The following is a 13,559-nucleotide window of genomic DNA, read 5'->3' as shown; positions in this document are numbered from 1 at the left end:
CTCTCATCCTCAGATAAAATATTAAATCAGGCCAAGCTTTTGAAAAAAAAAACCCTCCTCTCCCTCCAAATATTACACTAGAGTAACTAAAACCTCTCTCTTTTAATGATCACGAACATCAGAGTTCCCACCCCAGCATCTTCTCTTTCAAAGAAAGAGGAAATGGAAAGAAAAGGTAGCACCGTATCGTCCTATAGACACAGCTTCAAAGCCATAGCTATAAAGGATACATTTTCAAAGGGCTGAGTTGATTCAGTGGAAGATGGACCACCAAAGTCTTTTTGACAACATGCTCCCAAGATGGTAGAAACCTGTTGCTTCCCACAGCAGAGTTATTATTGTTCTGCTTAAAACAAATACTGCAATTGTCCTTCTTTAGAGGGAACTACAATAACATTTGCTTTGCCATCAGTTTAGTAGAATTTTTAAAAAGTCACATGATGTATGGCAGGGATCACCAACCCTGCCCCTTCAATAAACCCTGCAAAAGGCATCAGGGAATATCCTATCAAAACACCACAATGCACAAGAGACCTTTCCGTACTAACTCAGTCTCTCCTACATTAAACAATACCCCTTGAAACATGATGGTGTTTCATTCTGAAATCATCTCTCTGTAAGCAAGTGTGGTCGTGTTTGACGTCAGGTCCATGCCCCTTTCTCCTCGTTTAGATGTGGCACCCATTTAGGGTCATGCCACACACCCAAAAACACCTCTTTTAGTGACTGGTTCCCACAGCACTTTCTCAACAGTCCAGATGTGCCAACTCCCCTACAAAGCTTGGGACTCCGTAGTGTGCAGTGTTAAAAACGACGAATAGCAGGGCGGCCTTTCAGGAGCTAGGGTAATTTTTCTGCCTCTTGAGGCTGCAACTGCACTATTCAGTTAAAGTAGTACCCTACCACTTTAAGCAGCCTTGGATTACCCCCAAAGCATCCTGGGAAATGCAGTTTGTTAAGGGTGCTGAATGTTTTTAGCAGACCCCTCACGGAGGTACAATTCTGTCAGTTCCCTGGGAAAGAGGGACTGGTTGTTAAGGCAGCCTGAGAACTGTAGATCTGGCGAAGGGAAAAGGGAGTCTCCTAACACTCAGCACCTTTAATAAACTACACTTCCCATTTTTCTTTGAGGGAAGCCACAACTTTTTAAAGTGGTTTGATACTGTTTTAAATTTATAATGCTGATGGGGCTTGGAGTGTTTTGGTGTGGTCCCCCAGGCTCTGAACTCCTGGCTTTCGCCCCTGAGTCTTTAACTTCTGGAGTACAGTTCTTGGGATAACAGACACTGCCTTAATCACTGTGTAGTAAGTAGGGATGGATTAATTTCTCAGTATTGGCTCCTCGCCTAAACATTGACATCTACTCACCCTATTTCTGTATCCCTTTGCAATTTATTACTATTAGAAGCCTGCAGGAAAATTTGTCTGCCTATTGTGTACATTTCTCCCATATGTATATGTATTATTTATTTGTTTATTTGCAAACCATTTCCCTTAACATGATGTTGTTTTGTGCATAATGTTCAGTAATGTATGTACCTTCATGCACACCTTTTGGTTGGAGAGCAGCACCGCCAAATTTACAAAAAATTACAAAAGAGCTAGCTATGTTTTGGTTCACCTTTTTGGTTCAGGAGGTGCAAATTAAGTAGATTTGCACAGAATGCAAATGGAAGGTACTTATCCCCCCTCCCAATCCCCAAAGGAAGGCAATGCAAAACTGACAAGCGGCTTCTTTAAATTAACTGTGCAGCCCTTCCCAAAACATCTCCAGACTTCCTTCCTCTCGGCTAACTCAACCGAGTTTGTGACAACTTCATGCTCAATTAATCAGGTTGTATGAACTTTTGCTAGTGAAACTTCCCCGCCCCCACCCTTCCTCTCTCCCCTTTGCTTTCTGCAATCTCATGAGTGGTACCAGCTGGTTAGAAATGCTGCTGGGAGAAAAGCATTGAGTCCCATGCTGGGAAACATAAGGGGTGAACAGAACATAAATAACGTGAGAGAGTTAAAAAAAAAAAGAGAACAGAGAAGAACAGAGGGAGGCAGAAATGTGAAGTGGCCCTTTAAGCTGGGAGCCTCGAGAGCCCAAAGCCCAAGGAACGTTCCCTCAAGTATTCAAATGAGATTGCAGCCTCAGATTGGTATGCATTAGGCTGGTCTCAATGAAAATTAACATGTAATTGCTTCAAATGAAGTAAGTGAGGAGGTAATCTGTTCTTAAATTGGATTCACAGGATTTTGTGGTACCATAATGCAGCTGTGAAATGAAATATATTTTGAGGATGATGTCCTCAAGGGGAGAGGGGAGGGAGAGATGTCAGAGGGTGGAGGATTCCCCCTCCCTTCACCTTTCGTTAGCACTGATTTCTAAACAAGGGGTAGCTGGGAAGAAGACAGGCCAGCAAAAGCCCCTAAGACAGGCATGGCCAAACATGACCCTCCAGCTGTTTTGGGACTACAACTCCCATCATCCCTAGCTAACAGGACCAGTGATCAGGGATGATGGGAATTGTAGTCCCAAAACATGGCCATGCCTGCCCTAAGAGAACCTAAGAAGAGCCAGCTGCTTCAGGCCAACAGCTCATCTAGTATTGCAGCCTGTTCTCACCCTGGTCCAGGGGTCACCAACCTAAGACCCATGGGCCTGAAGCAGCCCACAGAGGTCTTTTGACCAGCCCACAATTCCCTCCCCGAACCAAGTTGCCCGCTCGTGCACTCTGCTAAACCAGCGCAGTGTGGCACAGGGACTTGCTTCTGTGTCACCGAAAATTGTGTGTGTGCACGCAATCTGGCCCACAGAGGGATCTCCACAGGACTGATCTGGCCCAGGCAAGATAAACCTTGCTGACCCCTGCCCTGGTCAATGAGATGCTAATGGGAAACCTGCAAGCAAAATTCAAGCACAAGAACACTGTTTCCTCCTGCAATTTCTAGAAACGTGGAGGCAGAACATAGCCCATGAATTTGTCCAATCCTCTTTTAAAGCCATTCAACATGGTGCCCATCACTGCCTCCTGTGGGAGTTAGTTCCATAGTTTAAACCTCTTAAACTAATACCAAGGAATCTTTGATCTGCCTTGACCATCACAGCTGGTATACGCTGGTGTCCTGCTCCACCTGTTCTGTTGTAGAACTTCCTTTGCTGTGGTTGAATGAACATGAGTCTTTGCCAAGTGGTAACATCCCATGGTATGCATATAACACCACTTGCTTGTATCACCCTACCAAGTGGGTGAGGAGAATCATATCACTCGCCTGATTCTCCAGACTTCTCATCAGGTGCTAAAGGAATGTGGGGAGACTCTCCTGGCCATTTGGCACAGGAGAGATGTTGTGTACCTGGAGATGATGGGGATTGAACCTGGGAGCTTCTGCACCAAGGCAGATGATCTACCATTGGGCTACAGCCAGTGTGGTGTAGTGGTTAAGAGCGGTGGACTCGTAATCTGGGGAACCAGGTTCACGTCTCTGCTCCTCCACATTCAGCTGCTGGGCGACCTTGGGCTAGTCACACTTCTCTGAAGTCTCTCAGCCCCACTCACCTCACAGAGTGTTTGTTGTGGGGGAGGAAGGGAAAGGAGAATGTGAGCTACTTTGAGACTCCTTCAGGTAGTGATGAAGCCAGATATCAAATCCAAACTACTCCTCCTCCTCCTCTTCCTCCTCTTCCATTTAAGGCAAACTTACACATATCACCCTAGTATGTGTGTGGTTCTTCTAATGAAATGAATGCCCACCTTCTGGGAAGGGTCATCAAGAAAGGGCCTTTAGAAGAAGGTTAAAACTCCCTCTCCCTAGTCTTACCAACCTCTTGCATGGAGAGTTTGCCAGTTCTGGACTTCCAGCAGAAGAGCCAGTGAGGTAGACAGCACCCACTGCTTGACTGATGCATTTCATTCTCTGAATCCCAAGTAGGGATTGCTAATCACCCTGCTGCAAACTTCTGCACTAATATTTGCTTCCCTCAAATTTCCATGGTGGTTGGTCAATCAATGTCCGCCCCCCTCCACCCCCAAAGCAGGAACATCCAAATTTGATTGCCTTTCAGGCACAATTGGGCTGCGTCTCTAGTTGCTGCGTTTACAAACACAAATTCTTTTTCTTTTTTGCAACTCAGGTGAGCGTAAGCCTCACAGCGGGGTCAAGGTGAGACTGAATTAACCGATGCATGCAAATATTTGGAGGAAGGCAAAGGAGAGAAGGAGAAATGTATCAGCATTGACTGGGGAGGAGGCTCAGGTGTAGAACACACACGATAAATATTATCGGTACTAATGGGACATGCGCAGGCAGATACCACGGGAGTCAAAATCAAACAGGAGGGACCTGAGGGGACGGATGTCCCTGGCACTCAGCCATCTGCTACCTGATCTCTCTGCTATATCTCAAATCCCTACATCCCTCTGCTCTTTTGGATGCCAGAGATTGGTATTAATGCAGACCCCGCTGATTTAAATAATAACTCCCTTTGTTTGCACACTTTGTGCTGATGTTCTCCCACTGCGCATGTGTTGACTAGTTCCAGCTGCATGTGTGATAAGAGATAATGGACCGTGCAACCTGGACTCAGGTCCCTGGGTGGATCTCTCTGAGGCTACTTTTGTTAGCACGATACCAGGGATGTTTCTCCGCTGTCCCTGGAGAGCCACACAGCCATGAATCCAAAATAAGTGGATTAAAAAAGGGAAGTCAATCAAACAACGGGGCAGCTGTGGAGGTGGCTGAATGTGTGCAGGACTCAGGTGGCCCAGATTTATTTTCTTTTAATTTCTTTTATACCCAATAGCAAACTAAGATTATGTTAGTCATTCTCTGCTATATCCAGCTCTTAAAATGAGGATTTTCTCTTTGGTTGCCTAACAGTATAGATTACATCCAGGGCTACTCAGCTTAGACCCATTGAAATCAAAAGGCACAAGTAAGTTCATTGCTTTCAATGGGTCTACTTTGAGTATAGTCAGAATTGGGTACAGCCCCCAATCCCCCTTCCCTTGCCTCTGTATTTTTCTTCATTTGAGCCCCCAGAAATTTGATTTGAGCTCCAGAGATCTACAGTTACAGTGAAATGATAATAAAGGGGAGTGTCTCTCACTAATGGTTCCTAGAATCATAGAATCATAGAGTTGGAAGAGACCACAAGGGTCATCGAGTCCAATCCCCTGCCAAGCAGGAAACACCATCAGGGCACTCCTGACATATGGTTGTCAAGCCTCTGCTTAAAGACCTCCAAAGAAGGAGACTCCACCACATTCCTTGGCAGCAAATTCCACTGTCAAACAGCTCTTACTGTCAGGAAGTTCTTCCTAATGTTTAGGTGGAATCTTCTTGTAGTTTGGATCCATTGCTCCGTGTCCGCTTCTCTGGAGCAGCAGAAAACAACCTTTCTCCCTCCTCTATGTGACATCCTTTTATATATTTGAACATGGCTATCATATCACCCCTTAACCTCCTCTTCTCCAGGCTAAACATGCCCAGCTCCCTTAGCCGTTCCTCATAAGGCATCGTTTCCAGGCCTTTGACCATTCTGGTTGCCCTCCTCTGGACACGTTCCAGTTTGTCAGTGTCCTTCTTGAACTGTGGTGCCCAGAACTGGACACAGTACTCCAGGTGAGGTCTGACCAGAGCAGAATACAGTGGCACTATTACTTCCCTTGATCTAGATGCTATACTCCTATTGATGCAGCCCAGAATTGCATTGGCTTTTTTAGCTGCTGCGTCACACTGTTGGCTCATGTCAAGTTTGTGGTCAACCAAGACTCCTAGATCCTTTTCACATGTACTGCTCTCAAGCCAGGTGTCACCCATCTTGTATTTGTGCCTCTCATTTTTTTTGCCCAAGTGCAATACTTTACATTTCTCCCTGTTAAAATTCATCTTGTTTGTTTTGGCCCAGTTCTCTAATCTGTCAAGGTCATTCTGAAGTGTGATCCTGTCCTCTGGGGTGTTAGCCACACCTCCCAGTTTGGTGTCATCTGCAAATTTGATCAGGATGCCCTTGAGTCCATCATCCAAGTTGTTGATAAAGATGTTGAATAAGACCGGGCCCAAGACAGAACCCTGTGGCACCCCACTAGTCACTCTTCTCCAGGATGAAGAGGAACCATTGATGAGCACCCTTTGGGTTCGGTCAGTCAGCCAGTTACAAATCCACTGAGTGGTAGCATAGTCGACTGCATTTTACCAGCTTCTTTACAAGAATATCATGGGGCACCTTGTCAAATGCCTTGCTGAAATCAAGGTAGGCTACATCCACTGTGTTCCCTTCATCTACCAGGCTTGTAATTCTGTCAAAAAACGAGATCAGGTTAGTCTGACATGACTTATTTTTCAGAAATCCATGCTGACTATTGGTGATCACAGCATTCCTTTCTAGGTGCTCACAGACTGTTTGCTTAATGACCTGCTCCAGAATCTTCCCTGGTATTGATGTCAGACTGACTGGGCGGTAATTATTTGGGTCCTCTCTTTTCCCCTTTTTGAAAATAGGGACAACATTTGCCCTCCTCCAGTCTGCCGGGACTTCGCCTGTTCTCCAGGAATTCTCAAAGATGACTGCCAGTGGTTCTGAGATCACATCTGCCAGTTCATCATCCTGGGAAAAAGTGGGGTGCCGCAGGGTTCTATCCTGGGCCCATGGCTCTTCAACATCTTTACAAATGACTTGGATGAAGGAATTGAAGGGATGCTGATCCAATTTGCAGGTGACACCAAACTGGGATGAGTAACTAATGCCATCAAAGACAGAATCAGGATTCAATATGACCTTAACAGATTGGAGTACTGGGCCAAAACTAACAAAATGAATTTCAGTAGGGACAAACCAGATTTTTTTTTGGGGGGGGGGGACGACACCTGGCTTGGTTGTAGTACATGTGAAAAGGATCTTGGGTCTTAGTAGACCACAAGCTTAATATGGGCCAAAAATGTGATGCAGCAGCAACAGAAAAAGAGAAAGAAAGAGAGAGAAAGCTAATGCTATTCTAGGCTGTATCAACAGAAATATATAATCAAGGGAATTAATAGTATTGCTTTGTTCTGCCTTGGTCAGACCACACCTGAAATACTGTGTCCAGTTCAGGATGCCACAGTTTAAGAAGGATATTGACAAGCTGAAACATGAGCAAAGAAGGGTGACCAAGATGATAAAGGGTTTGGAAACCAAGCTTTATGAGGAATGGTTGAGAGAGTTGTGTATGTTCAGCCTTGAAAAGAGGAGAATGAGAGGAGACGTGAGAGCCCTCTTCAAATATTTAAAGGGCTGTCACATGGAAGAGGGAGCATGCTTGTTTTCTCCTGCTCTGGAGGGTAAGGCATAAACCAATGGATTCACATTACAAGAAATAAGATTCTAACTGAAGATCAGGAATAACTTTCTGACAGCATGAGCTGGTAGATAGAGGAACAGATTGTCATGAGAGAAGGTGGACTCTCCTTCCTTGAGCTTTTTAAACAGAATTTGGATGGCTATCTGTCATGTAAGATGTAGTTGAGATTCCTGCATTGCAGGGGGTTGGACTAGGTGATGCTCAGGGTCCCTTCCAACTCTACAGTTCTGTGATTTAAAGCATGTGTAGAGTTTATTCTCCATGGCATCTACAGTATCTCTAGGGCCAGGATCTTAACTCCAACAGCATAAAGTGACAGCCGATGGAGTATAGCAGATAGAGCACTGAACCTGAACCACTGAGCTTTGAATCCCTGCTCAGAATGCATGCTGATTCCTCCTTGATCTTCACAACAACCCTGTGAGGTAGATCAGGTGATTTACAACTATACTAATATTCTTTTTTTCTGAATGCAGCTGACACATACCTTCTTTCTATCTTGCTCTGAAAGTGCTCTTCCAGCCTTACATACAATAATTCTTACTTTTCTGGCTCTGAATAAATCTATTCAGGATTTATTTATTGGGGAGTGGGAGGGGAAATCCCACCATTTGGGCTGGTGATTTCCCACTATGTAATAAATTGGATGCATCACTCTTGAGCATGGCAGTTACCAAGCTCTGTATCTAGTAAAAACAGTCTCCACCCCTGGATGTTCTGAGATAAGGTGGGTTGATTTCATTTGCAAACCATTAAGTGTTAAGTGTTAACAAAGCAAAAATGGAAAGTATTTGGGTACCCAGTTCATGGTTGAAAAAGAATTTGGCACTCATTGAAACATTGGTTGCAGAAAACAAAGCATGAAGGGAGACGGACCATTACCTTCTGCTAAGAGGAATGAAACATGAGCATTTATTGCCAACAACCTTGACATATCAGAGGTTATGCTGATGAGAGCTGGTGTGTATCAGGTACTACAGTATATGCAATGCAATAATATGTTAAAATAGCCTTTTGAGTTCTGCAAAATGATTTTACATGTTAAATTCAGGGGAGCAGGAAGATTTCTGTGGAAACCCCAATAAATCATATTCTAAGAATTAGAGTCGAGCCAAAATGACTCATATGGTGTGTACTTGTGTGTGAGGGAGATAACATTTTTGTTAGTGCCAAAATACTTCATTTTAGAGAGATCCCCCCCAAAAAAAAAACTTTTTGGGAGGGAAATGAAATGAAACTCCATTTTTGTCAGTGCCAGAAACTACCTCCCCATTTCAGTGGCCTTCCCATATACTTGCATCTTAACAAGAAAACCAAACAATACACCACTTTGTTTACCTTGCCCTCCTCCTCCAGTGCCCTCCTTTACCCATCAAATAAAATTGTGGTGCTATCCTGATTGGATGGGTTAAACTGACTAATCCAATAAGAAGAAAGAAATAGCAGCTGTGGGAGAGACTGATGTTGACACAGGATGGGGAGGAGTGTTGAGTTATTATTTTAAAATTGAGAGGAACTTTTTACTTTACTCCTCCTTCACTGTCTGCACATGCTTTCCAGAAGCAATGTTCCAGAGCACTTTAACAATCAATCCTTCTTCACAGAGAATTATGGGAATTGCAGCTCTGGGAAGGGAATGGGGGGGTCTCCTAATGACTCTCAGCACCCTTAACAAGCTGCAGCCCCAGCATCCTTTGGGGGAAGAAGTCATGTTTAAAGTGGCATTGTTGTGCTTTAAATGTATGGTGTGAATGCGGCCAATGACACATTGCAGAATAAACCTAGGGGGGAACTGTAGAGGGGCCCTAGGAGTTGGGAAAGGAGTGACATGAGCCCACATGCCTTGGAGGAGGGGGAAGCTGGAAAAGCCTGTGCAGAGAGGACTTTCCTTGGCCCAGATGGGCTGATCCCTGCCTCACGACCCAGCTGTGCCACCTTCCTCACCCCCTCCCTCTTCTGACTGATTTCCCGCCACCGATTCCCATGACTCATCCATCAAGGTTGAGAATATGTTGAGCTCCTTAGCCAGTGCTTCTTTTGAAAGGACTTAATCTCCCACTGCTCAGAAGCTCTCCAATTTCAGGGCCTGTCAAGAAGCAGCTCAGAATTAGATTCCTAATGCCGCATGTCGCACAAGCGCACACAGTCGTGCATGCACTATATGGGAAGGCAAGCACAAGGAGTGGGTGTCCCAGGCTCCCTCTGCCTGCGGCACCAAAAGCCTTTGCCCATCTCTCTGCTTTACAGGCTTTGCATCGAGCAAATCCAGGGCAGGCAGGCAGTGCAGTTGCTCAGCAAAGGACAGGAAGGGGGCTTTCCCCTGTACCACTGCATGCTGAACCCCAAGTTTGCCCTTTCATCCATTCACTTCCCAGGAAGAAAAAGGAATGGTTGTTGCTGTTAAAACCCAGGATTCCTGCCTTTTGATTCTTACAGCAACATGATCCTTACAGCCTTAAGCATGAGACATTTGCATTTAAAAAAAAATGCAACCTGAGATTTGGTTCTTACAAGCTGGATGTCTGAGCTTCAGTTAGGGGCTGTGGAGGAATCCTAGGAGCCGAGGAAGCTGCATTAAAGGAGATCAGACACTTTGTCCATCTGGTATTGCTTGTTCTGACTGGCTGGTATAAATGATGAGCTCCAGGGCTGATCAGGATGGCAACTGTAATGCCCAGCTTGTGGCATCGTCCCACTGACCACCGCAAACCCACACCTGAAGCTGCTATCAGATCTGATTGGGAAGCTTCCATTGTCACCAGTGGAAACATTTCTCCTGGGACTGATAATGGTTTTGGGAGCAGGATTTTCATTTGGACTGTGGCAAGGGGGAACGTGTTAACCCCATCCTTCCCATGCATCACTGTCCCAATCTTGATTTTGGTTACTATTTAGTATTTACTATTTAGATTTTGAATACTTCTGTATATTATGTGCCTTAACATGATTAAGAAGACATGAAGTTTGTTCCTGTGGCAAATAGGTTTTCCATATAACACGCTGCCTGAGATTATTTCCACTAAAATACCATATTGGATAAATTTTGGGTTGGATTTGCAAACCTATTAAATTCGAACTTCTCAAAACAATGCAGAACCTGGGCTTTAGCTTTTTTTTGTAATTTGGGATTCTTCCAATGTTGTGATACATTCTACATGAAATGTACAAAAAAATGGGTATATTAAGGGGAAGTGTGCAAAAAAATACATCCATAGCTGAAAACGACAAGCAAAAATACATTATATTGGGGAAATTGCTTGCAAAATGTGTATATTCGAATATGCTGGTGTTTAGTGACGTTCTATAAAAACGGTTTGCAAACTGATGTGCAAATTTATTGTGTGAACAGAACTTGTGACTGGGAAACTGAGAAAAAAAATGAAATTGACAAATCTCTATCCCTGAGCTGGAGGTACCAGGGATTGAACCCGTGACCTTTTGCATCCAGGGTTATGGTTTGCCACTGAGCTAAGGAAACCCCATCTGTAGGTTTGGGATCTTGGAGTATTCTTGAACCTGAAGACACACTAGCTAAATGAACTTCATTAGGTCTTTGGGAACTGACTTAGCTTTCCTTGAATATTTTCATGATTGAGCAGCAACTCAAGCAGGATATGGGGTGCATGAACTCTCTTCCCAAAAAACATTTCTGAATAATGCTAGTGTCCCACAGCAATCCTCAGAATTTTTATTATTATTACTATTATTCCAAACAGAAAACTTTGAAATTGCCTGTAAGTTTGCTTTGGGTGGCAATGGAAACTCATAAGTCACTCTCATCTTTTTCTTTTCTTTTTGAATCATTTCCTCCCCTATTCCCCCTGTGCCATTTCTCTCCACTTTTGCATTTCATTTTGTACATGTGGCGTTGAAGCGGTTACCTGCTCCTGAGGGTCATCACTGTATATCACCCAGGTATCAGCTGGAGGACCGTCTGCCTCTGCCAACGCAGAGCTGTCAGTGGATTTTACAGCTTCATCTAAATTTCCAAGTTTGCAGCAAGGACAAAGGGGAGTGCTGAGGTGTCTAACGACAGGAGAGGGAGAGGAGGGAGCTGTGTTGAAGATCCCATGAGCTTTTCACCAAGGAGACGTGTGAAGGGCAAAGGCAAGATCACTTCCACCCTGCCAGGTGACTCTATTCCCCCCCTCACCTGTGCCCATGGGCCAGTTTCGTTTCTCAAGGCTTTGGTTACTGTGAGATGGCAGGCAGGCTATTACAGCAACTTAACCAAAGTCAGAACCTGTCAGCGAGACCTTGGCTGTGTTGAGGGAATGGATGGAACAATTCAGCACAGTGGAACATCGGAAGCTGTCTTATCCCATGTCAGACCATTAGTCCATCTAGCTCAGTATTGTCTGTAGATTCCAGTGAAGCCATTGATGCACAAACAACACCCAGCTCGCTACCCAGAAGTGATGGTGCCTCGTATTAACTTCTCTTTCATTGCATGATGGGAACTGGGCTGGGATTTCACCTCTGGTGAAGGCCTTGTGGACTTGATGCAGGAAGGGGGGGCATTTTTTTGGGTGCAATTTGAAGAAAGCTTGTCATCTCCCCACCCACCCTCCAAAAAAGATTTTGACCTCCTCTCCTGAATTGCAATGAGAACAGCAATCAGAGGGCTAATTTTGCTTTGCTCTTTCCCCGGGCCTGATTAATATTATTCATTCCCTCTGTGTCCTGCTGGGTTTGAAACATGTTCCATAGCCCAACTTCTGCAGGTGATTTGCATAAGAGGCAACAGCACACCAGGAGGAAGCATCTCTTGCACTTTGATCATTTGGTGCCCCACCCTTTCCCCTCCCCCTCACTTCATTCATTTGTGGGGAAATTGGGGCGTATGCAGGAAGGGGAAAGGAGCTGAGGAACTCTGTGTCAAAGGCGCTAAGGCTTGGCTGGGAGCCTTGTGATCATATTCTGCATCTGGAGTTTGACTTGGTCTCTTAAGGGAGATGAGGTGTGCTCAGGGCTCAGGGTCATCTTCAGGTGAGGAAGGGAATAACAGCGTATGGCTTGGGCCAGTGTGTCTTAGAATCATAGAATTGCAGTAGAAAGGATTCAGAGGACCATCTAGTCTAATCTCCTGCAATGCAGCTGTCCCATCTGGGGATTGAACCTGCAGTCTTGGCATTATCAGCACCACGCTCTAACCAACTGGTCTTGTAGGCAGTATAAATAATAATAAACAGAAGAAGAACCTGCTGGACTGGGCTAGTGACCCATCTAGTCCAGTATCCTGTTCACACAGTGGCCAACCACTTATTTATTATTTATTGTTAAGGAGCCCAGAGTGGCAAACAGATACACAATCTAGAAGCAAAAGCACTCTAAAACATTTAAAACATTCTAAAACCATTACAATCAAAAACATCTAAAAGCGGTTTCAGTTAAAAACATTCAAAAGGCAATTATGTTTAAAAACATTCTTCTACCTGATGATCCCTGGGTTGCATGGAACAGTGTAATTGAGCCACGAAACGTCTGGATAAATAAGCTTGTTTTCATATTCTGCCTTGCGGTTAATAATGATGGAGACAGGCACACCTCACTAGGAATGGCATTCCACAACTCGGGAACCAACACAGAAAAGGCCCTGTCATGGGTCAGTGCCAACTGGGCAGCCTTCTAGTGATGGTACCAACAACAAGACCTCACTTGTCTATTGCAAGGGGCAAGATGGTTGGTAGGTTGTTGATGGTCTCACATGCAGGATCTGAGTGAATGCTACCCACTTGGGATTCCCAGCAACAGGCATTCAATCAATCATTATCAATCATTTTCTTTGTATGTCGCCTTTCCAGATTTAAAACCACACTCAGTTCAGAGGCACACAGCCAATGGCACTTATATACCCCTCTATCCAGAGAAGCAAGAGACAATATCAGAGTTCAAGGACACATTCCAGCCAGGCAGAAATCCCTGAAAAAATCCTCACAAGGGAACTGAGTGGCACCAGTAGTGGTTGCACCCTGGGTAAATGGTGTGTGTGTGTTGTAGAGAATCCCACGTACCAGAGAGAGAAGCTTGAGAGGCAAAAGTCATTATCTGGGCCTGAGATTATTCACTCCCTGGAACAGGGTATTTCAGGGATTGCTTCTGTGCTATATGCTCCTACCACACTGGCACTTTCTGAAACAAGATGTTAACTGAAACCCAGTCATCCTTTGAAGTTTGCTGTTCTCCGAATTTTGCAACACAGTTCTCCCACCATGCAATGTGTCCCAAAAA

General features: G+C 44.7%; 1 protein-coding gene across 8 annotated transcripts in view; it reads left to right on the top strand.

Moving 5' to 3' along the window:
- Positions 1-13,559, top strand: part of LOC309331117 (protein CEPU-1) — a 797,868-nt gene that overhangs the window by 621,769 nt on the left and 162,540 nt on the right. The gene's annotated exons all lie outside the window — the stretch shown is intronic.

Source organism: Podarcis erhardii (genome assembly GCF_964252035.2).
Source record: "Podarcis erhardii genome assembly, chromosome: 16".
Classification (NCBI taxonomy): Eukaryota; Metazoa; Chordata; class Lepidosauria; order Squamata; family Lacertidae; genus Podarcis; species Podarcis erhardii.
This window is presented reverse-complemented; position numbering and strand designations above follow the sequence as displayed.